Raw genomic sequence first — 27,861 nt, 5'->3', positions numbered from 1 at the left:
TTCTTTAGCCAATGTTATGCTTGGCAAAAAGCATGAGAAATGCCCCACAAGCAGCTCAACAGAAGTGACCACTGTGAAGTGCTGCCTACATGGGAGTAACCTGTTCCGGAGAAAGCTTTGTCTTCATCCCCACGTTAGATCAAGTTGTCCTAAAGCCCATGTCAGTGTGCTTCCGTTGACCACTCTTCAACAAGTAACCCTATAACATATTCTTGCCCCCTCTGTGTTCAGAGGCAATTCAGACAAAGAATTTAACTTCTTGTCTGTTTTGCAAAGTTGAATTCCTGCAAAATTCAGGAATTTGCCTGCTGTATCTTTTATTCAGATCTTATAAAGTAATTAATTAATTAATTTTATATATATAATGTGCTTAACATTTGATATAAAAAAATATACACATAACAACTACAAATTTTAATAGCTAAGCCTTTATTTAGACTTTACTATGTGCAGGCAGGCACTGTGCTAAGCACTTTACATGCATCATTTCATTTAATCCGCACCAATCCCATGTGGTTGATAGATCCTGAAATTATCCCACATTTATATATAAAGAAGCGAAGCTTAAGCAGGTTAAGTAAATTACAGACGATCACACGGCTTGTAAGTAGCAAAGGCAGGAAAAGGTAGCCGCAGAAGTCAGGTACCAGATCACAGGAATGCAATGTTCATGGAAAGGGCATTTGGATGTTGTTCATAATGTGATGGGAAGACCGTGGCGGTTTCTGGGCAAAAGAACAGCATGATCTGATCTTTGTGCGTGTGTCTACGGCAAAATATACATAATACAAAATACACTGTTTTAATCCTTTTCAAGTGTACAATTCAGTGGCATTAAGAACATTCATATTGTTGTGCAACCATCACCACCATCCATCTCCAGAATTTTCCTACTTCCCAAACTGAAACTCTGTACCCATTAAACACTAACTCCCTGTTTCTCCCTCCCCCCAGTCTCTGGTAACCATGTTTCTACTTCCTGCCTTGATTCTGACAACTCTAGATACCTCATATGGAATCATACAATTTGTATTTTTGCATCTGGCCAATTTCATTCAGGATAATGTTTTCTAGGTCCGTCCATGTTATATCATGTATCAGAATTTCATTCCTTTTATGACTAAAAAATATTCTACTATAGGGATATACTACATTTTGTTTATCCAATGGATTAAATAAAATCTATTATCAAAATTAATTTCATTTCCTTCTTTTTACTTTTTAAAAATATGGCTCTTTGAAAAGGAGCAGTTACATATGTAACCCACATTTGTAGATTGCCTCATATGTCTCTTGGACAGCTCTGCTTTAGAGTCTTTGTACAATTATGGAGAAAGCATGGAAAAACTACCTTAATAATTTTTTAAGTGTCATGGGGAAGAAAGGAAAGCAGGTTGTTGCTGACTATAAGAGCCCCCAAGAACAGAACTATGCCCTACAAAAGCACAAAATGCCCCAGAAATAGCAGTTTTGTATGAAGGACACATGATTTTATGGCCAAAGAAAGCATTTGTTATAGTGGATTGTTCACCAAAGAGAATTCATTGAAATCAAATCAACAGCTCATTCATTATGGAGGGTGGAGGAATCTAATGGGAAACAGGAACCATTTGCTCACTGCTAGCCTGATGAAGATTAAAATGAGTGTCAAGCAATCAGTAGAATGAAACATGAATGTGTTCTGTAAAATGTTTATTAACCTTTCTAAACAAGACATCATACTATAACAGAAATATTTTGCTGAGAGATTTTTTTTTAAGTCACAAATCTGGTAGTAAAAAAAAATCACAAAAGCTGAACCAAAACACACCAGCAGCTTGAGAAGCACTGGATGTACTGGGTGGCATCGTCATTCACCATCATTCTTGTTCAGAGATGCACGGACAGAAAAAATGCAGACATTGAGGGTTCAAGTTGGAATCTGACCAAAGAATGCAGTAGCCTCCAAATACCCAATTTAGAGCTGATGTGAGCTCATATGATGACATCCTACACACACAAAACGGTATTCCATGTCTTTGTTCCAAAATCAATAGAGCTATGTCTGAGCTGTTTTACCAATAGTGAGCCATCCACTCCTTCTTTTAACATAAGACAACACGGTCCTTTTGAGAAGCCCAAAGGGGTTGGTGCACAGAGAGCTTGGAAAATTAACATTCATTTATTAGTGTTATCACAAGGTCACTTCAGCCCAGGGGCATACTTTGGAATGCTGAGTTTTTAGTAGATTGCCTATCTTTTTGCATGCGTGTTTTAAAATTTCTGTGTAACTTCTCCTTTCAGCATTGTATCACTCTTCCAAAAAATAAAAATAAAAAGCACTCTTCCTGATTAAAAATTACTCAGTCCATGTTGGAGCTACTGTCCATATTATGACCACAAGCCATCCTCCTTCTGGGTTTCAGAGCTGTTGGGATCCGGAGATCTGCACGTCCTCTTACCTGCCGCACCCATGGAGATACAGGGCAAGTGCATAAAGATAAAGCTCTGCTGACAGACCTACGTTTTCAAATTACCACAAGAAACTTTCTCTAAGCAGTCTATTATTTAGGAATGACAGGACACAAAAGGGAGTAATGATATATGGTTGCCCAATTTGCATATGATCAGGTGACGCTCCACCCCAGAGAGGACTAGAACAGAATGCTCTGAATTTAGGCCAAGCTCTGATGACTAAATTTCATGCTGGATGTAGGTCTCCCAACACGCATGTTCCAGTGTAAGCTACTTTAACCTTCTGGCCCCTGCTCTATTTCCCCATACAATCTTTTTCCTTAAGGAAAGGGTTAGACCCGTTTGCCTTCCTGAAGCATTAGTCCGTGCCAGCAACCGGAGTCCGGGGGAAGACACTGCTACCAAAAGACAGAAATGACCCGTCCTGCCACCCCTCCTTGTGGCCGTGTGGATGAACATGTCAGTTACAGAACCTGTCATCCCCGAGGGCCCGAGGCCAGGACGGAGAATACACACGCGTCCCCTGGGACAGGGCAGCGCGCTCCCACCCGCTCACACCTCTGGGCCCTGCGCTCCACAAGAGCTGTTACTGATGAGAATGCAAAGCCTGCTCACCGAGGGGAGAAGGGGTAAGTAGAGCACAGTGCCCATAAAAGAGCTGTTTGCTACCTATTTTTCTTCTCAGCTCCTAGCACAGCCTCTACCTAGTAGGTGTTCGGTTCATGGTAGATATTTCCTGAATAAATTGAGTCCTCTGCTCCTGGGAGACCACGTATCACTGTGATACATAACAAGTCAGCTACCCTTATGTGAAAAGACAGTCCCTACGCAAAGTTCTTGCTATTCCTGATTACTCAAAATGTGAGCCCTTTCTCGTAGTTTCTCTGGTTTTGTATACACAGATTCGGGACGAAGCCCTCTGGTTGTGTTTGTAAATCTCTAGAGCAGGACATTAGCATTCAGAAGCACTTATGAGAGGAATAAAGCCCTTATGAGAATCCAGAACTCCACAATAAGATATTTCTCAGCTGTCAAACAAATAATTTACAACATGGATGATGGAGTCAGGGGCAGGATTTGGATTTTAAATGAAGCAAGTATGCAGAACTAGAAGATTATAGTTTCGAGCAGGAAAATCAATGGGATGTTGGAAATTTGAGATCTCCTCACAGGCTTAATAATATAAAACACCAGGATCAGATAACAGATATTGGGTTCTTGGGAAACCACAAGGTTGGGTAAGTCGACTTTTGCTTGAAATGTACATTTCCTGGAGCTTGGGAGGAAGAACAACAGTGGAACTCTGCCAAGGGAGGAGGAGGGAGAGGGAGGGGGAGAGTCCTTTCATTCAGATCCATCATCTTTGACCCGAAATCAGTGCCCTTACCTCTCAAAAGACAGTATTGTATTTTTCTCCCACTACAGGTAAGTTTTACTCAGTCCCCTCTAGTTTCATGAGCAGTTGGAGCTTTCAAAAATGTTTCCGTTGTGGAGGGGGGTCCAAAACGGAAATTTGTCTGGACTTGCTGACCCCTACAAATCCCATACAATTTGTTCAGGACAAAATAATACATCTGTATTTCATTGACCTTAGGTCCACGGCTTCAAGTTCACAGAAAACTATATTTGATAAACATGCAGAGAAAAGGAAACAGATACCAAACCATCATCAAGGCAGCCTGCTGTGAAAATACATGGTACCAATGACACCGAGACTTCTGAGATTTCGTTTCTTTCCTTCCTTCCTTCCTTCCTTCCTTCCTTCCTTCCTTCCTCCTCTTTTCAAGCATGTGTTTATTCAACACACATTTATTGGACACCTAATACCCTTTACATATCTGTTGCCAGCTGATCCTTTCAGGCCAGGCACACATTTGCATTTTATTTTCACATCCAAAAATCTGCCTGAAGTTGAGCAAACTTGGGCCGAAGACACAGGGACCCACTCTCAGCGCTTGGGTGTCCCAGCACCTGCCAGCCGCGCGTCCCCGGAATTGAGGACATCGTGTTTTCAATTTTCTTCAATAAAGCAATGAATCTGGCAATTTGCTGGCCTGCTTCAGCTAAACAGAAAGGACAATTTGAGAAAGATCATAGTTCAGGCCCAGTCAGACGGAAACGATTGAAAACAGAGAGCTGGCCGCTATGTTTCCCCAATGCAGCTTGCTGCCGCAGTTTGACTGACAAACTGACTTTTTTGAGGTGCTCATGCCCATTTCAGTCAGAGTTTATTGAAGGTGATTTTGATCTTCTCCATGAGGCCACAGCAGTGGCCATGCCATCTGTCACCTTGATTGCATCGTGGATTCTCTGGAGAGAGCGCCGTGGCTCCTGATCATTTACAGATTGCGCTGCTTTCCCCTCCATAAGGACCACATGCACAGAGCCAGATGGTGAACATGCACGCTTATTATAAGTCTTTATCTCCGTGCAGGAAGGAGAGGAACCATTAGGTCTCCCTCAGGAGCTCTGCTCCTCTCTACCATCATGCTGCTCCTCAGCAAATACAGTCTTCTTCAGCTGTCATCAGCCTACCTCTGAAAATTAAAAAAATAAACAATAATTCCATCAGCCAAGGCCAGAAAAACCAAGACCAGACCGCAAAGCAATCCCCCCTTGACTTGCCTTCCTTTCTTTTCTTTAACCTCCCACTGGCCTGACTGTCAGCACAAGGTAAAAACAAGTTTGTTTGCAAATGCATCATTCATGTGTTGATTTTTTTTTTTAAAGAGGTCAGGAGGGCCTGCCGCTTGGAAATCAAGCGACATGATCCTATTTTCTGTTATTGGGCTCATGACTTCCACTGCACTGGCCTCATTTGGTTCCATTTAAGGAGTCGGGGTTCATTTGACAGATTTTAAAATTCTATGTGGTTTTTCTACAATAATCCCAGGAAGGGGACCACCTGTGAGCCAAACGTAAGGGATGTCGGTGCTGGTGACTGAGCAAGAATGGAAAACCCCAAGTAGAGTGGAACTCTAGAAAAAGTCCTTTTAGTAACCTCTCCACGGGGAAAGAGAGAACGTGGGAGGCTGGGGGCGCGTCTGGAGAGCGGAGCGAGCTCAGCTCAGAGATCCAAGTGACAGCTGGTCAAAATGTGTGTCTTCTCGCAAACCACCACTGTCACTGACTGTTAGGGATTCCGAGAGGGTCCAAAAGAAACCGAAGTGGAACTGAAACACGTGCAAAAATACTGACAAAGTAAGTACACATTAGTTGTAAACGAGATCCTCAACTTTTTTCATTTTTATAGGTGTAACTTACATATAGTAAAGCACAGACTTCTTAAAGGTAGATTTTGGTTTTTGCATATAAATACTCCACCAAGGTCCGGATGTAGGACATGTCCAGAACTCCAGCAGCAGCAGGCTTGTGATAAATAAATAAATAAAATAAATGTTTATAGGCAGATTTAGTAAGAAGCCCACGTCCTCTGTCTGCTCTGCTTTTTCCATAAAAAATACACTCAAGCTGTGAAGTCTCTTCTTGTGTGCTCGCTCTCTCCCGCTCAACCCCCACTCTCTCTTTCTCTCCCTCTCTCTCTCTCTCTCACACACACACAGAGAAGATCGAAGGAAAGAGAGTGAGGCTTGGCCTTTGCCACCAGGAGACCCCAGCTCTGTGGGAAAGCCTCCACCAGTGAGCAGCTGTATGCAGAAACCAGGGAAAGGTTTCCAGTGACCCATAACCTTGAAGTCTCACCTACATGGGTCATTCATTTCAAATAGCTGCCATGTTAACCCAATGGTTGCAATTACTAAAATCCAATAGCTTTGCTCAGACACTAAATCTAAGTGATCTCGGAGCCCACTAAGACAGTCACATAATCTCTTTTGGTTTAGGTTAAAATGGCATAGGATTTCTCTCTTCATGAAATGCTAAGTCGAGACCATCTCCTACACAACATTTCTCAAGGACCTGGCTCTTCCAGAAGTATCAGCGTTTGGTGGGAATGCAGGATAAGCTACAACAGAGTAAGTGTAAAAGAAAAAAAAACAGTGACTGAGAAATCCCACTGGAGAGTGGAAGCGTGCACACACGCATACACACACACACACACCAAGCTGCTTACGCATCCACGTCTCCTCAAAAAGTAATTGAATCCAAATCACTTCCTAAACCAAGTCCAAAAGTTATTTCACATGTTTAGGTGACATATCAGGGACCTTTCCAGTATATATTTGAATAGAAGATAATTAATTATCAAACAGACCGATTTCATTTTTGTAAGCCCATCGTTTATAAACCCATCAACTTCCATGATGGTACAGCTTTATTTACATTTTCTGTGAAATAAAACAACTGCTCTTAACAGAATAAAGTCACTACCAAATATTTTTAGAGGAAGAAATTTAGTGTGGTTTTAATCCAATGCAAATGTTTTTTCAGAGGAGAGGTTTATGATACACTCCTATTCTTAAACCAGCTTTTTTTTTTTTTCCACTTTGGGGCATGAGGAAATGTGTGCCCATAACACTCTGTGAGGATGTGGGTGTGTGCAGGAAATGTATGGATTTGATAGGCTTGTGTGCTCACTATACTTGAGATAGTTTGCAAATGGTAGTTAAAAACACGAATAAGAAAAAACTAGTCATGCCTATCTAAAATAATTCCTGGTCCCTGAACATAGCCTCAAATACTTAAGCACACAGATTTTTAAAAAATATCATCGTTCTCCCCAATGTTTATCATTTTTCTACCAAGGATAGATAGGAATAAGTGTGGAATTAGCTCTACCTAGTTAAACAGATGATCTTGATCTTCGTAACATCACGCTGTTCTGTACTTTTGGCACAAAAACCATTTATAGAGATGCACATTGAAAACCAAATCACCAAGTACAGTTCACCCTCTCCAAAAGGAAGCAAGATAATCAGAAATAATATGGTGCATTTGATTAAAAGTAAAAATTGTGGTTTCATAAAGTGAAAACAGATGACTAAGGCCCAGGAAAAGGAAAGGGAAACTGGGTTTGATTACTTAGTGTTAACGAAATGTGCTAAGAGAGAGGAAGACTCCCCGGCCCCCACGTGGGGAGAAGATACTCCTGCAAATCTGAAACATGGACTGTTTCTATTTTGTGTTCTGGTTATGTCAATTCTAGTAAGGCTAGGATCAGAAGCTCAGTGCACTGCCGCCCTGGCTACGTCCTCGTGTTCAAGTGCAGGGAGAGGCCAAGTGGCCATGGAATCAGGCTGGGGTTGAATTGCAGCCTTTTTACTTGGCCTTGCACTTGGACAGGTTGCTCGCTTTCTCCCAGTTGCATATTCTCTCTCTGCCAATGAGCAAAATAATTCCAATCTCCCAAGTGAGGATTCACTGAGATGAATGAGAAAACCTCTGACATGTTATCTGGCTTGTACTGAGCCCTGAAAGCACGCTATGACTGAAATGAAACTAGCACAAACGTCACCATTTCTCGTAAAAGAGGGGGCTGCAAACACATACCCCGTGCAATAATGAAGATTATTAGGTGTCAGCGTAGAAATCATATTTTGTAAAGCAGCCAGAACTGTAAATGCATATTTGATGGCAGGGAAGTGGGCAGGCTGATGAAGAATAGGAGTCCTACATTGAGCTCTAGGCTCCACCTGCCATTTGGTTACTCTGTGACCTTGTGCACCTCACTGAAGTTCTCCGTGTTCCGGTTTCTCCACCTGAAAAAGGGGGTGACAATGAAGAACCTACCTCAGGATTAGATGAGTTCGTGGAGGTAACGTGCCTGGCAAATCAGAACCATTATAAAAGTTAGCCAGCGCTCCAAGGGCTCCGAAGGCTGTGAAATAGTAGCTCATGATTTCATCCGTTGCTAACTTGGCTGTGGTGCAGCCATAAAACCTTATTGCAGCTCAAAAGCCCAGCAAACTGACCAAAATTCATTGCTCAATTTTATTGGCTGCCTTTGGTTTCCAGTGTTTGCTAAGTTGGAACTCTTGTTTATTTTATTTCATTGCTACAAACCATACGTATAAACTTACTAAGCTGTGTCGCATCTCACACACACGTGGACAGACATATTCTTTGGACAGCGTGGGGGTAGCCCACAGCCAAAGTACAACAGAAGAGTGGCATTCTTTTGGACTCACAAGACTTGGATCTTGGTCCTCTATTACTTCATTCTATTACTTCACCTTGGATAAAGCACTTATACTCTCTGTATCTATAAAATAGGTCTTGGAATGCCTTTTTACTTCATGGGGTTGCTGTAATCTGTGAAAGGACTTTGAAACATCTGAAGCACCATACAAGCTTAAATATCAGGCATTGGTATTCTGTATGAAAGACAGCATCACCACCAAACATTAATGAGTAGTATATAGATTAATGAAGATTTGGTAATAATTGTATGACTGTCAGAAATAAGATTCTAGTTGAGAAGCAAAAGCATCAAAATCTACTGCCTTCTGAACCACAAGGCCGATATGGAGATCTATCTAAATTCTGCTCCCAGGGGCCTCAGGGGTTCCCGGATCAAGTGATTTTGATTAATAGAGTGGACGAATAGGGCTCACATTTTAATTTTGCTTCTTCCTATCTTTGAGAATATTTCCAATATTACATTGTCTATCCCCCAAATAGCATAATACCCAAATGAAAGTAAATCCAACAAAATCTGCTTAACTCAGGCTGCTTTAAAATAAGAGTTCCTACAATGGGACAGTTGGTCCCAATCCTGGTTTAATATGTCTGCAGTACAAAGGGTCTTTGCTGCCTCCTGTTACTGCAGAAAAAGGAGCTTATTAAAATAAATGTAGAATAGAATTTAAGCTCCTAATAGGAATGGAAAAACAATAATTATTATTGTAGATTAGTATTAATAATAAACAATAGACCTGTTTTTCAGGATATTTCTTATTCTTGCACTGTAATTTAATTCAGTAATATTCAAATTTCAAGGGTTACTTCATATGAATGAAAAAAATGGAAATAATTATTTTTCCTTAAAAAGTTCCAGAGATTCTTTTAAAGAATGATATGACAATAAAAAGGCAGTTCTAAAAATAAATTCAAACAACCCATAATGAATAAAGTAATTCAAATCAAAATAGCATTAGAAAACATACAAGCACATAACCTTTTCTTTTTTTCTTTCTGTCATTCTGTAAGCCTCAGAAGCTAATTAATTACGATTTAAAAAATAAGTATTTTTAAATAATAATATCATAATGTGTAAAATAAAAATCAGTGTGCGTATGTCTGTGTGTTTGTGTGTACATGAGTGTACGTGTGTATGCATGAGTGTGTGTCTGCTCAAGCCAAGTTCAACTAGCAGGCAGTGATCACACGTCTCATCTTGTGAATGGCATTAGATATCTTGTTCAAAATCTCTGATTAATCTGATTAAGCTAGTGAGTGAATAATCCTTTAATCCTCTCAAGAATACAGTTTATGTCTGCTGAGTGTCAAATTTAAGACTAGTAAGCTGTAAATACTGAAATTTAAGTGAAAGAAAGGCAAGAAAGGCAGCCACCCAAAGTCAAACTGTGTCGCCTCTTTTCTGGATTCTGTCTTTTGTGGGTGACCTTCTCGGCTGAAATGAGAAGGAGAAACATTAGGAAAAATAATAAATCATCCTGCAGCAGTGGTTCTGCAGCAGGGAGCATATCAGTCACCGAGGACCAATCTCCTAGCATGTGCTTCTCTTTTCCCAACCAGTTTAATTATAAATTAATGGATACTGCCTTTCGCTTCTCATTTCATTCTGAAGCAGAAATGCTTAAAACCAGATATTTATTTTATAGTTGGAAAACTATCTCAGAAGCTGACAATGGCTAAATATTTGCAGAATCACACAAACAATTAAAAAAAAAAAAAAAAACAGGAAAAGGAACATCCTCTCATTAAAATCCCAGAGGATGACACTTTAGAAACTATTACTGCATTTAGAATAACAGGGAGTTTTAGGTCAAATGAATTGAGGCGCCTTAATGCTGCTTTATCATTGCGCACCAAATTTAAAAAAGAACAATAAGGTAAGATAGTGCGGTGAGGTGGTTAGAGGAGGATGGTGGTGATTCTTTTGCTGCCCAAGGAAAATAAAAAGTAAACAAAAAAAAATTATTTTGAACCAATTGGCTTACTTGCTTCCTTGTTAAGGGCATTTGACCACCTACTTTTTTTTTCTTAAATATGGTTGAATACTCTTCTCCATTTCTGGGGCTTCTGGGGGGCTCAGTCAGTTAAGTGTCTGCCTTCAGCTCAGGTCATGATCCCAGGACCCTGGGATGGAGCCCAGTGCTCAGCATGGAGTTTGCTTCTCCCTCTGCCCCTCCCACACCCTCCGCGCATGCGTGTGTGTGTGTGTGTGTGTGTGTGTGTGTGTGTCTCAAATAAATAAATAAAATCTTTTTAAAAAATACTCTTCTCCATTTCTGTACAAAACAACACCAAGATTTTGCTGCTTAAGATCTCTCTGTAGAAGCTATAGAGAATGCACAGGGTACGGTTTCCGACCCGCGCCCCACCCACTCTTATTTATGTGTTCGTATGTGTAAGTGTAATATGTTATCAGTAATATTGATACACACATCAATACATAATGCAATATATTGACTGCCTACTTTTAACTGGAATATAGACATATCATCCCAATCAGAAGTTTATTATGTCTGTAGCCTGAAATGTGCTGTGAATTTGTTTCCCTGAAACATTTTTTGGGTCAGCTGTTTATGAAAATCATCCCCTGCCCCTAAAAACCTTAACTAATATCTGCTAGAAGGGCAAAGGGCAAGACTGCTACACGCAATTAATTTGCCCTCAACTACTTTTTGCATTTACTAATTTGACAAGAGTCAAAGGGATCTGATCTAATTAAAGTATTGGCTCACCCTTAAAAGCAGGAAGTCCATATTATCCCTTCATTCCTCATGATGTGAGGGAATGAGGCAAAGAAAGACTCCCTCCCAGGCTGTGTAGCTCCAGAATCAGCGCCACAGTCTGAGAAGTGACGCTGAGCTGAGAGCAGCTCATTCTGCTCTTTGCTGTTTGGGCTCTGGTGTAGCCTCTACTTGTCAACTTTTCCAATGAAGACTGGAAAACCTGGAGAAGCTGGGTGCTCAGTAACCAGACAATGGAGGGAAGCAGGTGGAGAAACCTTCTCCTGACTTTCTCTATTTTTGCCTGAATGGAGGTGCTGTACGTCTAGGTTTGCCCCGAATACATGGGGGTAAGACAAGCGGCGAGAAGCATCTGGCCCAGTACAACTAGCCACACGCTCAGCCAACTGTTATCTCTCACCCCAGAATCTGCCAACCTCTGTGAGTAAAGCTTTCAGTGCTGCTAACTTCAGCATCTTTCTGTAATGTCAAACATCTGGCACCACCTAGTAGTTTGGGTCCTTTGTCTTTACAGAAAAATAAGCCCCCCAAAACGTCTATAGGTAAATGTCTCACATCTCTGGCCCATGTGTTTAGCTCTAACTTTCTTCCTGAATACTCAGTGGTAATGACTTCTGTAATTTGACTTGCTACACTATTTGTGATCCCCATGGATATTTAGACTCTTAGTAGCTTTAACCAATCTACCTTTGTCTGTGAAATTTTCCCCAGCACCCTAAGGTGGATATGAGCTAATGCCTGATTTTGAAGAGCATGACCGGTGCTCAGGCTTTGAGGACTATACACCCCATTACAGCTTCTAGACTGAGACAGACCCAAAGTCAGAAGGGTAGGTTTAGAATTTTCTGCAAACTCTCTTGTAAGGCGTTAAAGAATGGACTGGAAGACTGAGAATAGTTTTCAGCCACCTCTGTCAATGAATTGTGCAGTTGAAGAGTGAGTGCATGAAGATGAATCCCATACTGGTAACAAATTATAGAATGACCTTGTGCTTTTGTTCAAATAGTAAGGGCTTTCTTAAAACTCCAAAGAATAGTGTTTACTAGCTATGTAAAATCATTTCTGAAATTATTTTATAACGAACTTAATTATGCATAAATATCTAAGAGAATATGTGTATTAATTGTGCTATATGTATTTTTTTTCATTTTCTACAGATCCTCTAATTTACTGTCTTTAGATCCTGTTCTCACCTTCTCATAATCACTGTTACTCATATTACAGAATAACAGACATACCCTTTTGCCTTTACATGGCATGCAAATTAATTTAGCCCTCTCTTTTGCTGTTCATTTACTCATTTATTCACCCAACAAATGTTTACTGAAAGTTTGTTAAGTGCATGGACATAAGGAAGCTATTTAAAATGATGAATGGGAAGTGGGATTGAAGATGGCAACGAGAAGATTCTGAACTCACTTCCTCCCGTGGACACATCCAATCTACAGCTACATACTGATCATTTCCCTCTGAAAACTAGTTGAACTGCTTCTCCACAACAAAGGGTAAAAGGACTACATTGACATGAGTAGGACAGGTAGAGACAAAATCTCACCAAAAATCCCACCCCTCTGCCTCCATACAGAGTAAAGAAGGATCTCACAAGTCTGTCACTTATCCCAGAGAAATGAGGGTTTTCTCCCCCAAATCAGGCACCAGAACCCTAGGGATCGACACCAGAGAAATAAGCCCCCCAAAATGTCTGGCTTAGAAAATCAATGGGGCTGATGTCCAAGACACCCAAAGTGCTCTAAGAAACTGAGATTTTCTTATTAAAATGCTCATGGGCAGTCTCACTAGCCCTAGGATCTGGTGAAAAAGCACTGACTTGAAAAATGCCTCAACTGTATGTAAAGGAGACTCATTTTTGAGTCTGGAGCAATCTGCTGCAGGGGCAGGGGACATTTGGAGCGCTCTCCAGAGATGGAAGCACAGGCAGATGCCATTTTGTGCTCTCCACCTACCCCACTAGTGCTGGTGGTGTATTCAGGCACAGCACCCTCCCTCAGCCTCGCTGAGTCAGGAAGGGTGAGTGGTCATGACATTGTCTTGCTGCCTTGCCAAGGCCAGAGAGCGGAGGCAGTTGCAGTGATGCCCTGCTCCCGGGCTAAGGCAAGTGAACACCAGTGATCATAGCATTCTCCCAGTCCCTTACCAAAGTCAGTGAGCATGGGCAGTTGCAACACTTACCCTGCATCCTGGCTGGGGCTGGCAAACAGGATCCATCATGGCATTCTTCAGGCTCTGTCCTGAGGCAAGCATACATCCACAGTCAAGGCACTCTCCTGCAGCATTGCTGAAGCCCCCAGGCCAGACAGTCAAGACATTTTCCCATGGCCTTTTCTGAAGCTAGTGAGTGTGTCCCACCCCTGCACTTTTCAGCTGCCCTACTAGGGCCAGCAGGTCCACATAAACCACACAGGAGATGCTATTGTTTGCCTGGCCCAGGTGGCCAAGGGGGCTGGAGTTTCTGAGCTCCAAGAGATTTTAACAATCAGAAAGATAGTCTTGGCAGGCCACCACTCCCAGGGCACTGCATAAACAGCAGACTGAAACACAACCTCAATCTTCCTGTGAAAAGACCTATTTATTTATCCTGTACCTTCAGCCTAAGAGGCAGGATTCAGTTTTCCCACACATCTAGAAGCTATGGAGGCACTCCTAGGGAATGTGAATAAAGTGACACCATCTTGGCACACTCCCTTGGCCAATTCCTCCCAGAAAGGAGCTTACACACACATCTGGAGCCCCAGTTTTTGCAACTGTCATCCAGGGGTAACCTCCAGATCTCCTGGTCAGGAGGCCAACAGGGTTTACAATTTGATCCCACAGGACTGTATATATTTGCATATTTTAAAAGCTGCTGCCTAAGGGTCTGGCTTCTCATCAGCCTGAAACTAGGTGCTAAATGGGATTCTTCCCCTTGGAACACTGACAGGTCTTGGCACACCCTCAGCAACAGGAACATATCAAGAACAAACCAGGCTGTTGATTAAGAGGTAAAATGTGACATCAAAAACAAAATATGAGGGGGGAGTAAAAATGTAGAGTTTTGGAATGTGTTCAAATTTAAGTTGCTATCAACCTAAATAGACTGTTATATACATAGGATGTTATATGTGAACTTCACAGTCACCACAAATCAAAAACTTACAGTAAATACACAAAAGAAAATGAGAAAGAAATGTAAATATAACACTGGAGAAACTCATCATACCACAAGGGAAGAAAGAAAAAGAAGAAAGGAACAGAAAGGAACTATAAAAACAGCCAGAAAACAATTTCTAAAATGTCAGTAAGTACATACCTATCACTACTTTAAATGTAAATGGACTAAATTCTCCAGTCAAAGGCTATGGCTGAATGCATAAAAAAACAAGACTCACCTATAAACTGCCTACAAGAGACTCACTTCAGATCCAAAGACACACACAGGTGGAAAGTGAAAGGATGGAAAAATATATTCCATGCAAAGGAAATGAAAACTAATGTAACCTATACTTATATCAGACAAAATAAACTTTAAAACAAAGACTATAATCCAAGACAAAGAATGGCATTACTTAATGATAAAGGCATCAGTCAAGCAAGAAGATACAATATTTATAAATATATATGCACCCAACATAGGAGCATCAAAATATATAAAGCAAATATTAACAGACCTAAATGGGGAAAGAAGAAAACTGGAAAAAACACAAAAACCTGAGGATTAAACAACATGCTATTGCACAGTCACCAGGTCATCAAAGAAATCAAAGGAGAAGTTTAAAAATATTTAGAAACTAGTGAAAATAGAAATATGACATACCAAAATCTATGGGATATAGCAAAAGTGGTTCTAAGAGGGAAGTTCATAGCAGTAAAAGCTTAGCTCAAGAAATAAGAGAAATCTAAAATAATCTAAATTTACACCTAAAGGAATTAGAAAAAGAAGAATAAGTGAAGCCCAAAGTTGGTAGAAGGAAGGAAATGATAAAAAATCAGAATGGAAATAAAGAGACTAAAAAGACAATAGAAAAGATCAGTGAAATGAAAAGCGGGTTCTAAAAGGTAAACTAAATTGACAAACCTTTAGATAGACTCACCAAGAAAAAAAGACAAAAGGCTCAAATAAACAAAATCAAAATGAAAGAGGAGAAATTACAATTGATATCGCAAAAATACAAAGAATCATAAGCAAACAATTATATGCCAACAAATTGGACAATCTAGAAGAAATGGGCAAATTCCTAAAAACACAATTTTCTTACACCGAGTGAGGAAGAAATAAAAAAAATTGAATAGGCTGATTACTAGTAAGAATATTGAACTGGTAATCAAAACCCTCCCGACAAACAAAAGTCCAGGATCAGACTAGTGAATTCTACCAAACATTCAAAGATTTAACACCTACCCTTTTCAAAATCTGCCAAAAAAACTGAAGAGGAGGGAACACTTCCAAACTCATTTTATAAGGCCAGCATTACCCTGATACCAAAACCAGACAAAAACACCACAAAAATTACAGGCCAATATCCCTGATGAACCCAGATGCAAAAATCCTTAACAAAATATTAGCAAACTGAATTCAACAATACATTAAAATGATTATATGGCATGATCAAGTGGAACTTAATTCAGGGATCCAAGGATGGTTCAGCATTTGCAAATCAATCAGCATGATACACCACATTAACAAAAGGAAAGATTAAAATCATATGATCATCTCAATAGATGCAGGAAAAAAACATTTGACAAAATTCAGTATCTATTTATGATTAAAAACTCTCGGGGCACCTGGGTGGCTCAGTCGATAAGCATCTGCCTTCAGCTCAGGTCATGATCCCAGGGTCCTGGGATTGAGCCCCACATCGGTCTCCCTGCTCAGCAGGAAGCCTGCTTCTCCCTCTCCCACTCCCCCTACTTGTGTTCCCTCTCTCGCTGTGTCTCTTTCTGTCAAATAAATAAATAAAATCTTAAAAAAAAAACTCTCAACAAAGTGGGCATAGAGAAAATGTACCTCAACATAATAAAGCCCATTTATGACAAACCCACAGCTAATATCATACTCAATGGTGAAGAGCTTAAAGCTTTTCCTCTAAGATCAGGAACAAAACAAGGATGTCCACTCTGCCCACTTTTATTCAACATAGTATTGGAAGTGACTTTATTGCCTCTAGTCCTGTAGCAACCAGCATGTAGTCAAACGTTTTCAAAAGGAATAGAAAACTAGATTTTATCACCTAGTTTTGAGTCCCAATTTTATATTTTACCATACACTTCGACAAAATAGCATTAAAAAGTTCAAGAAATTCATTAGATTGATTAAAATTGCAAAACTGAATAATGCCATTGTTCCTGGGCATATGGATGTATCAAAACCTTCATATGCCTGCTGGCTTAAGCATAGACTGGTACAGACCTTCTGGAAACAACTTGGTAGTAGCTCTTAGGTAAATTAAATGTTCCCTATGGCAAATAGTACTCTTCTTTGGGTACAATTCTTTAAAATATTCACATACAGTGGAGGGCATCTTCCATGATATTTATCACAGTGTTGTCGGTAGTGGTGGGAGGCAATCATGGAGTTTATCACTGGTGGACAGGTAAAACATAGTAGATACCAATTATAAAGTATTCTGCAGCAATTAGAAACAAATAGCTGAATGTTTACACAGCTATATGGATAGGTCTTAGAAACAATAGGCCATAATGATAAAAAGAAAATAGAATGATCTGTCTAACAATGGTATTTGTATAAACTAGAATGCAGGAACAGATGTCTTATAAAAATACATGAAAACAAAAAGATACCATCAAACACATTAATATGACTGCTTGTGATAGGAGGAAGAACAAGAGTGGCAGTGAGAAATCGAGAACTGGGAATTAAATGAGATAGATTGATAAAAAGATGGATGGATAGATGATAGAGAGATAGATGACATATAAGTGAATCAGCCAGTTGGTTGAGAGAAGCCTATGCAAACTAATGATACGGTGTCATGAACTAAGATATGTAATTAACAACTTTTTGAACGTGAAATCCAGAAATAAACTAAAACAGTCCAAGAAAGCTGGTAAGTTTCTAGGGCAATAATATAATATTGATGTGGCACACTCCAGATAGAGATTAAGTCTAAACACTGAGTTGTGGTGTTACTCAACCCTCACCCTGCTTATAAGACTTACATTCACCGTGACCATCACGTCTGGCTCCTTGAGATGTCTGTCAGTTACCAGCCAACAGTGAGAGCCTAGAATGGGACCAGTCTACTGGTTCAGCATCTTCAGCAGAAGAGGCATAAGCAGCTGCTAGATAGCAAGCTGGAGTGAGACAGCCACTAGCAGAGAGTAAAGACATCTTAAAATAGTCCAGTCATCCAGGCAGAGCCATAGCACATTGCAAACTGCAGTGTCTGACAGCCCGACCTAGTAAATGCAGCAACCGGACAAGTAATAGTTGTGGAAAAGCTCAGCCTCTGCAGCCTGGGCAAACCCAAGAGTAGCCTTTGCATATAGGAATGGAAAGCAGACTTCCCCACTCTCACTCCTTCTAGCCATTCACCCATATATACTTACAGTTTCAAGTCTCAAGATCACATAGAAATGACAACATTTTACAGCCTTTGAAATAATTCATCCTTCAAAAGAGTCCCTCTTAGAGAACTCATATGCGGATGGAGGATTCACAGCCCAGGGCTAAATTGTCCAATATGGCAGCCACTACCCACATGCGGCCATTGAACACTTGAACTATGGCTAATTCACATTGAGATGTGGAGACCTAGTCTGATAAAAGAATGTCAAATATCTCGTTAATAATTTTTATATTCATTAAATGTTAAGATGATATTCTGGAAATAATGGGTTAAATAAAATATGTTATTAAATTACTTTCACCTGTTTCCACTTTTTTTGAAGTAGCTAGTAGTAAGTTTTAAATTACATCTGTGGCTCACTTTCTATTTCTATTAGACAGGGTTGATCTGGGGACTTCTGTGTTGATTTACAGCTTCTCTTTCAGTTTAGTAATGTGAAATTGAAGCCTAACTATTTTCCCACAAAGGTGTTAGATTCTCTCTTCCAGATGTTACTGTTCAAAATCATGTTTGGTCCCCTAACATTTCTTATCGGTGGTGATTCCCACTAGAAATTTCTGGCCTTTTCTATGTTTTTAATTCTACCTTTTAGTCTAAATAGAGCATGATCAAATCACAATAGAACAAGAGGTCCACGTAGGTTGGGGATAGCCTGCAAATACCCTGATGATCATCTAAATTACATTAGAGTTGCTCAGGTCTTTTGTGCCAAGATATCTTGTAGCATCCAGAAGGTCTCTTCTAGGCTTCTACTTGCAATCTTGGCATGAAATCTCACTGACAATCTAAGATGGAAAAGAAATGAAAACAATTCATACCCAAATATGTCACTTTCCACCATAAGGGAAAGTTGGGAAATGGAATCCATTCACCTCTTATTCCCAAGAGTCAATGTGATAGAAATTCAAGATTTTTAAAAACAAGATACTTCTTTGAAATTAGGGGGTGGGGGAAGCTTTAGTAAAAATACACCTTGTGGAATTGAAATCTTGAAATGTCACTAAAGACCTTTCATTAATTTGGGAATAGAGCGCATTTTCTAGTTTGATTATTACCACATAAATATATCACCACTCTTTTATTATTATTATTTTTTCCTTCATTTAAGCCTGATCCCTGGAGTCAACCCCTAGTTGTCAGGGGACTTGTTGTAAGTAATGGTCATTTGTGTTTCATAATTATCTTGAATCAACACAATTAGTTCCACATTCTGCTGTTTTCTTCCTAAGGCATCTGTAAACATTTTTTATACAATTCTAGCAAATAGCTTTTGGCAATAATTAAATTTTTCTAATTAAAAAAAAGTAGAGTGATCCAGGATAGCTATTTTAAATGTGCTTTACAGACCCCTCCAAGAGTATTAGAAAATATTCTTCAAGATGCCAGGAGATTTGCTCTTTCAATTATCAACCACAGTTCCACAATTTAGAATGTCTTTGGTCACAGTTTTAACATGGTTAAATCAACCTAAAGCCTGAAAGACATTTAATTTTTTTAAAAGTTCTATATTTGAATAGTTTTTTAAATTTCCTTGGAACATTTTTATTCATTTCACAAAAAAACGTATTGAACACCAACTATGTACAAGACAATAGATGTGATGGTGTCAGATTTTTCATGTGTGTCAGAATTACCTATGTAGTACCTTAGCAGCTCTGATCCAGCGAGTAAAAGCAAATCCCAGTAATGTGCACCTATAACATCTACCCAAGATGATTCTGAAATAGGTGGGACTCAAACCCCCACTTTTGAGAAGTACTGAGACAGAGCTTCAGATTCTGTCCCTTAACCTTGAGAGAGGTGTGGAATACAAATGCTCACCCCTGAAAAATCAGAGGTGGTTATGTGTCTCACATAATTTCAGTAAAACTAAAATGATCTAAATGCAGTGGTCCTGACTCACCTGCAGCTGGGAAAGCATGTTTAAGAAGAAGGTGGAAATGTGGGTGTCATTTCCAAAAAGTCTACTTTGGATTTCTAAGAAGGCTCTCTTCAAGAACTGCTCCAAAAATAATATTTTCTAATAGGTTCTTCATAAATAGGCAAATCTTCTACTGAGTGATAAAATCTATAGACAGGGACTAAGCATGGAAAATGCATTCTCTTCAGGCCACTTACCCGAAAGCATTTAGAGCCATCTGGAGGGTGTGGCCATCAAAACAGGGTCACTGAACACAGCCATTGTGCTGTGCTCTCTCCTAAGCCCCGAGTCCCTTCACCGATGCTATATTCAGATACGTGTTTTGTTTTGTCTTGTCTTTTTGTGCTGTTTCCCCCAAGGAAAAGGTTTGGCAAATTTTAAATAGTGTAATTACAGGCTGACAACGGAGGTATTTCCGGTGTTCTGAGGCCTGAAAACATAAGTGGTGCTGCCTGCCCATAGTCTATAGGCCCAGGGAGGGAGAGAACCTGGCCTCCTCCCACAGAAGTGAGGGCAAAGGGCTGCAGCATTGAAGGCTCAGCCTTGTGACATGAAAGTATGGATTGAAAGTCCTTCTATATTTGTCACTCTGAGTTCTAACAGGATCCTAACCAGAGAGAGATGAAAATCAGAGGGTATCAATAAAATACTAGAGTATATCAATATCAATAATGGGGTATCATTAAGTATTGTATATCACTAAAGTGTATCGACAAAACTTGAAAGATTAAAATTAGTGAGCCCCACCCTTGCCATAATGAAGAACAGCACCAATCCCACCTCAGGAATAGAAATCGGTGGCCTCAGCCTATCAGGATGCATTTCCCACAGTGGATTCAGCATCCTGTTTTAAATTATAGTATTATTTTCTTTACTTTCCCCCAAATTAATTTCCAGTAATAAAAGGTAATTTCCCTATCCACGTTTGACAATTGTGAGAACATTTAGCCACTTTAAAGTCAGGTGTTGGCACTGTACGGAAAAGACATGAGGTAGTTAAAAATTTGAAGAATATGTCAATTGGTAAAATTAGATAAAAAGTTACGCTGTGTTCTGCCCTACATTTGGACTATCGCAAGTGAGGCAAACTTTTCTAGGCAAACTGCTGAGGACTGCCAATTTAACAAGCTGTTCCATGCTGCAAGGGACATATTTATGGACATACTTTCAACAAGACGTACCTAGTGCTACCAAGCTGTGCTGTACTAAAGAGCAGAAAGAATCAGAACGATAGATGAAAAAAAAATAAAGGATTTCACACATGGGTCCTATTAAAATCAGATCAACTATTCTGAAATTTACAGGCAAAAATATTTAAAATAATGACAGGGTTGTTGCAGGATCTCAGAAGAAAACACCCAGGAAATGTAAAAGATAAGATTGACACAGCATGTTTAGCTCAGGCTGTTGTACAACAAGGCTCTTGGAGAGAGAGAGAGGAAAAGCCAAACTACATTGTGAATCTTCTCATTTTTAATTAGTTGGGTCAACATGACTCTAGCGCTTTTCTCATGGATGGTTTTCAATATAAAAATTACCGTTCACAAAAATCTTTCAAAAAAGATTGATTTCCTGTCTCTTTATCTTTTGACAGTCCAAAAGTCACCTGAAATGACTACTAGTACTACGAGTACTAGCACTTACTTATTTTGAGAAGCCATTGGCTGTTCCCTATGATAGCACTTCCTCATCCTTGGGAGTGTGTTTGGGATAATGATGAATCAGACTGTGCTCTATTTAAAACTTGCTACCTATTTCTATTTCTGGAAGTGAGGCTATCAAATCAACTCAGAGCTCATCTTCTTTGTTCTAGGGGAAACAAATCATTGCTCTGGGGAAAGAGTATGAAAGAATTGGTGGTGGTAGTTTGACAAGAACCTGGCGTGTAGTTGCTTTGATGATTGGCGCTACCCCTCACACATGCATTCACTTATATCTATCCATTTATTTGACTCCAGAACCTTGTAGGAGAAAAATAAACAGGACCAAGAACATTTTACGTAGATAATCAATGTCCCTCTAACATTCTGAACGGTCACGGGTGTCTGAACACATTTTTCCCACAAAGGGCCAGGTAGGCTCTGTAGGCCACAGGGTGTCACCGCAGGTCCTCAACTCCGCTGTGTGAAAGCAGCCATAGAAGCTATGTAAACAAATGAGCATGGCTGTGTTCCAATTAAACTTTTATTTACAAAAACAGTAGCAGGCTGGATGTGGCCCCATGGGCTGTAGTTTGATGAGCCCTGCACTAAGGTGAATCCAACAATCCAACCCTGCAGGAGAACCAAAAGGACCCCTGAGGAGGAAAGGAGAGTCCAAAACTGGTGACCCAACTCTAGGATCAGGACCACAGGAGAGGAGGACTGTCCCGAGGCCCCGAAGCGGTCAAGGCTCAATTCCCTTTTGGGGGTCACTCTGGAACTACTGCATGCCCAGGGCAGGGCTGGGGGTGTGAGAACTGAGATTGCTGCCTGCATTGGGCTTTAACCCTGGAAGCTCTGCAGGAGGCAGGGCCTGGAGTGAGGCCAGGCGTCCCAGCCCAGATGTTGGGCTCCTAGCATTAACCTGCTGCCTCCACCCTCACAGAGGGTGTGCGCGGGGCCCACGCGCTTGGGGCGGACTCCTTGGGCAAGCTGTCCTCCTCCCTTCCCTGATCCTCGTGCTGAGAAACCACCAGTGACCCCATGACAATCTTAACAAAGCAGCCTGTCTACAGGCAGGACATCAGCTCCGAAACTTGTGGGGCTTGCTGTTGATGGCAGCAACGGCAGCAGAGAAGGGGCTCTTCTGCAATTGGACCAGATGTTCTAATTTCTTCCTTTGTAAAGTGATGTATCTATAGAGACTAAGCTCTTTGGACTGAGCAAGTTCCTAGGGATCTTGGTTTTTTTCATGGAACCCCACAGGGAAAGAGGAAATTGGATGAAATACAGTTAATTTCATTTGAATAACAAAATAAATGTGACCTCATCCTCTCTCCTAACCTGGTGAGGGGGTCACATTGACTATAGTTATCAATTAACGCTACAAACCAGGAGAGTGTCTCCTCTTTGTTCTTTGGACAAAGGTGTTAAGCTGGCAAGACGCGTGGGTTCAGATTCTCTCCTAAGACAAGGACTGTGATGCAATCATTAAAAGTCTACTTTGGTGGGAGTGAGAATAACTCAATGGATTAAAAAAATCAAGGTGGGTTAAAACAAAGTTGGTGTCCAGCAACCTAATCTGGTTCAGTTATAGAAACAAATTATTTCCACTAGTCACGCTAGACAAGGAGACAAATCAGGATTTTATTTGATATCTAAATAATTTGCTTCATATTTATATACACTTCAGAGTTTTCGCATTGCATATTCATGCACTGCTTTATTTTATCCTGAGAACAATGTGTGAGGCAGGTAGAAACAAGTGCTCATATTACTCCCAGTATTTTTTCAGACGCAACAATTATGAACCCCCTCAAAATGTCAATGATTTGTTTAGGGTTCCAGAAGAGCAAGTGCCCATGGCTGTACTGGTCTTCAGCCCAGTCTGTTTATTTCGAATCCCATGTTCTCCCCACTCTAGCCGCCCCCAGGACCTTTACTTGTGTGGCATCTCAACAAAGTCAAGGTCAAAGGGAGCCCGGAAGGCGGGCAACAGAGCAACTCAGATACTCACTGCCCTTGTCTCTTTGCTGAGGTGAGCTGCCTGGTGTTGCAAACACCTACTGATGACCTGTTCACCTCAGGCTGGTTCTTATTCTTATTGGAATAAGGTAGAAGGATCACAGAAGAGAAACTGGAGGTCACAGAGCACACAACCAGGAGATGCATAATTTCATGGGAACAGTACCAAGCAGAGGTCCGGCACACGCTCTGAAACCTTGGGCAAGTTATTTACCTTCTCTGTCCTCAATTCCTTTATCTGTAGGATAACGAAAGTACCTACTTCAAAGACATGCAGTACAGGTGAATTGACTTAAAATGTATAATGTGCTTAAAGCGATGCCTAGTAGACTGTTAAGTGCTAGGCAAAAGTAAGAGACATAGACATAGAATGGTCTCAAGGAAAGAAGTCTTGAGCAAGAATCAGAAAAAGGAAGGAATCTGGTCTGGCTAGATGGGACCAAAAACAAGTTATTTTACCTCCTGGCCTCCTATCTTCTCCTCTGTGAATAGGAGACAACACTATCTAAACTATTGTAGAGAAGGGCTGAGAGTGCTTTGTAAAGTTCTGGTCAAATGGTAAACTGTCTTGGTAATTACCTTCTTTTCAAGGGACTCGTACCACACAGTGCAATTTTAGGACTATGAAGCAGAAAATGTCAGAAAGTGATTTATATAAAATGTAAATACAACCTGCTTACCCCTTCTTAAAATTCCTTCCATCACACTTAGAAAAAAAAAAAGAAAAGAAAAGAAAAGAAAGAAATGTCATCATCTGCCCCATCTCGAGCTGTCAAAATCCTAAGCATGCAGAGAGTATTCCAATAATTGCCACCATTTATTGAGTCCTCGCTCTGTGCTCGGCCCAGGGAGTTGCATGGACTACCTCATTTAATCCCCATGGAAATGCGGTAAGTATAATAAACCTAGTTTTACAGATGAGGAATCTAAAACTTACAGAGGTTAAATAATCTGTCCCATGTCAACAGCCAGCAAATAGTGAAGCTGATTCAGTCCAGGTCCCTGTGGTACCAAGGACCATGACTTTAACCAACCACTCTACATGTTCCCTCCATTAAAAGGAATCTCTCCCTACTCAGAGATGATATAGTACTCTGCTCATATTCTTTTCAGAGGAATACAATTCTATCTTGAATTATGATTTTTTGCATACATATCACAGCTTAACTGCTGGTTGACAGGCTTCCCAGAAACAGAGGATAAGCTTTGTGCACCTGTAAACATACCCTAGTTGCCAGGCAGGTGCCTGGGTATGGTGGGCCAGCAGCATGACCAAGGGCCAAGGGCAAGGTCTGAACTTGCTTGAGCTTTAGCTGCCTTACCTGAGAATGAGGTGAAAAATCCCTACTTCACAGGATTGCTGTAAAGGTTGTCAAATGACAAAAGCAATTAGATTTAATAACAAGTCTGATACCTTTATTCAAGGAAAGACAACGCACCATCGACTGGAGGAGTCCATTGCTTCAAAATCAATGGGGCACTCTTCTTGAGAGATTTTGGGCAAGAGCAACTTTCATAGAGCGTTAAAAGCAGCAATAAGGATGCAAGGCATGACTGACGAGAAGGCCAGGGATTTCCTTATATATAGGGCTAGCAGGGCCTATTTTCTAGGGTAAGTTAAGCCAACTAGAGCTGAGTTGGAGGATTGTGATTGGTGGGTGGTAGGTTTCCCTGACAGTGAAATGTTTCCCTTAAATGCAGGCCAACTTGGGTTTAGATTTGTGACATGCGATGGGCTACTGGGGTGGCCTCCATTTTGTGGGTCCAGATATACAAATTACCTTTGTCAGGGCCTATTAAGAGAACCATGTTAAAAGCACTGTGCAAACCACAGAACGCTACCAGTGTGGTCACAATTCAAGTTGATTAAGTCGTACTAAAATCAGAGTAGTTTGTGGGATAGATTGGCTCTTAACCAAGAAGAGGTAGTCAATAGGGATATAAACACAGATGGAGAATGACCCGGGACTACCTGCCCAATTTCCCTGGCAGGCAGAATTTTAAGGAAAGTAATGAACAAATAAGTAATAATGAAGAGAAAAATGTGTAAAAGGAAGACAAAAGTACGGAGAAGGGGTTACATGCTATCAGTACTTGCAACCCTCAGGGGGCAGCAGTGGGCGGTCTACCTATAACTTCCTGTGCCCCACCTGATCTACACATGCTGCTGGGTTATGGGGGAGCGAGGTTGGTAGTTCATCTGAAGGCTCTCACACCAGAAAGTGCTACACAGGTGTGGGGTGCCGGTGGTCTTGTTCTTACTGCAGAGCAGTACCATGGCCTCCTCGGTGGAAAAGCCCAGCCTGGGTCGTCAGCCCCTTCCACCAGGCCTGTCAGAACACCAAGGTCATTCACAGGATCTGGGATTCACTCTCCGGGATTCAGGCTCTCCTGTGGCATATTTTAGCTCTAGGAACAACTCCAGGTGACTTCTGTGAGAGACTGACTATATCCATCAATTCTTAATAAAGTTTCCACCAGGTTTACCAAGGGAGCCTTAAATGGGGAGAACAGCTTGTTTCCTTGACAGCAAAAATCGACAGTTTTTTTTTAAAATCTTTTGTTGTCTGTCAAGAATTCCATAGAAATAATAGATGCCTAAAAACACAAGGAAACAGCATGCGGGTTTTTTTTTTCTTCCAACTTCGGGGTTTGCTTCCAAGGAGACTGACAAGAGGAAAGAAGAGGGTTTCTGAAATGTGAGCAGTGGGCTACAAAGACCTTCAGAGCCAGTTGGGGGGGGGAACGGGGGGACAAGTTGCGACTCAAAACTTGCCTTTCCCCAAGTCAAGGAAGTCTTTGCAGCCTTAGGACCAGCAGGCTGCTGGGGAAGCAGGAAGGCAGCATTTCAAAACAAAAACAAACAACAAACAAACACTGCAGAAAGGGACGACGCCGTTTGCATAGCTAAACCCGGGCCCAGGCGGCAGCTCGGGACCCGGCCTTGCTTCCAGCGGGTCTGCGGGGCTCCGCGCAGCCTCCAGAGCAGCGCACCGCCGCGCGGGCCTTGGGCCCTGGGGCTTCCTCCGGGCCGGGGTTTCTATCCTGGGCGCGGGCTCTACGGCTGCCTCGCCCCGGAGCTGTGAACCCCTGCGTTCGCCAGGCCCATCGATTATTAATGAGCCATCGTTAAAAGACTTGCTGGGCGAGGCTCCGATTGACTAGCCCACTCTATAGAGAAAACAAAAAGGATAGAGGGGGGAGGGGGAAGAGGTGAGGGGGCACTGGGGAACTAGGCGAAAATGCAGCTTTCAAGTTCAAAAAGCTTACTTTGCATGAGAAAACACATGGGGACGTGGGGATTGGTGGTAGGCATCCCCCCCCTCCCCCATCTTCAATATCTGCTCAGCAAAAAGTCAGGATTAAAACCATCGGCCTCTGGGACACCTTAAAAAAAAAAACCCTTTCTTCTGTGTCCTTATGTACAAGGGTAAAGACCAGCTTTCTCTGTCCAAGTCGGGAGTGCTGAAGGGAGAGCTAGCAGTGGGGCGCCCAGCCGGAGCCTCTGTCCTCTGCCTGTTCCCGATTCCATGGCCTGAGGCGATGGTTTGCATTTTTAGGACAACAGCCGGCTATCGGCAAGCAGGAGACCTCTCGTCAGGCTTCATTACTGCACACAAAATGACACGAGCGAGCCTGTGGTCACAACTGCGCTTATGAAGTGCTGCGAAGCCATTGCCTCTCCCTGCAAACCCAACCCTCTTCTGCCCGCACACACCCCGACTGCCCCAAACCTGAGCTCTGTTTCTGTGAGCCGCGCCTTACCTTAGGACCCATTGCTCCCGCTGGCAATCAGGCTCTACCACCTTGCTTGCTGGTTGGCTTATACATTTCCAGAGAGACAGAGAAGAGCTGTATTTGCCCACTGAACTCTGTAGTTCAACCCGCTCTCTCCCTTCCTTCCCCTCTGATATGCTTCCCGAGGCAGAGGCTCTGTTGCACCATCTCCTGATCTAGACAGGACGCTTTAGCCAGCATTGGGAGCACAGCTGGGAATACAGACCCCTCTCTTTACAAGGTCATTTAAGGCTTTTTAGTTACCTCCCTAATTGCAATAGTCTTATGTGTCTGGCCTAAATCATAACTGCCCTCTTAAAAAGAAATCCCACAGCCCACAGCTGCAGATATCACCATTAAATCCTATCTATTAAGAGTTAACGCCACTCCCCTATTTTTTCCAACAAGGGTGAATCTGTTTGCATCAGCCAGAGAAGGGGTCATGACGGTTTGTTCACTGCTGACACACCAAGCATTCTAAACCAATATGTCAGAATAAGGATATGTAAGTACACAATTGCTGATTATGAGGTTACTGATTATTCTGAAGAAATTATTTCAGTGGAAAACTTTTGTGTCATCAGCCAGGTAGATTGAACTTGACCCTGAATTTTTCTGAAGCC

General features: G+C 41.4%; 1 long non-coding RNA gene across 2 annotated transcripts; it reads right to left on the bottom strand.

Moving 5' to 3' along the window:
- Positions 1–424: 424 nt before the first annotated feature.
- Positions 425–27,457, bottom strand: LOC118550625 (uncharacterized). 2 transcript variants are annotated; one of them, XR_013447868.1, is made up of 5 exons: positions 27,227–27,457; positions 16,796–16,868; positions 13,482–13,540; positions 5,719–5,823; positions 425–4,991 (listed from the first exon to the last, which is right to left on the bottom strand). It is a non-coding gene; the product is annotated as an uncharacterized LOC118550625 (long non-coding RNA). The 2 variants fall into 2 exon arrangements; XR_004924667.2 differs by lacking the exon at positions 16,796–16,868.
- Positions 27,458–27,861: the final 404 nt, after the last annotated feature.

The sequence above is a fragment of the Halichoerus grypus genome, chromosome 5 (assembly GCF_964656455.1).
Source record: "Halichoerus grypus chromosome 5, mHalGry1.hap1.1, whole genome shotgun sequence".
Lineage (NCBI taxonomy): Eukaryota > Metazoa > Chordata > Mammalia > Carnivora > Phocidae > Halichoerus > Halichoerus grypus.
This window is presented reverse-complemented; position numbering and strand designations above follow the sequence as displayed.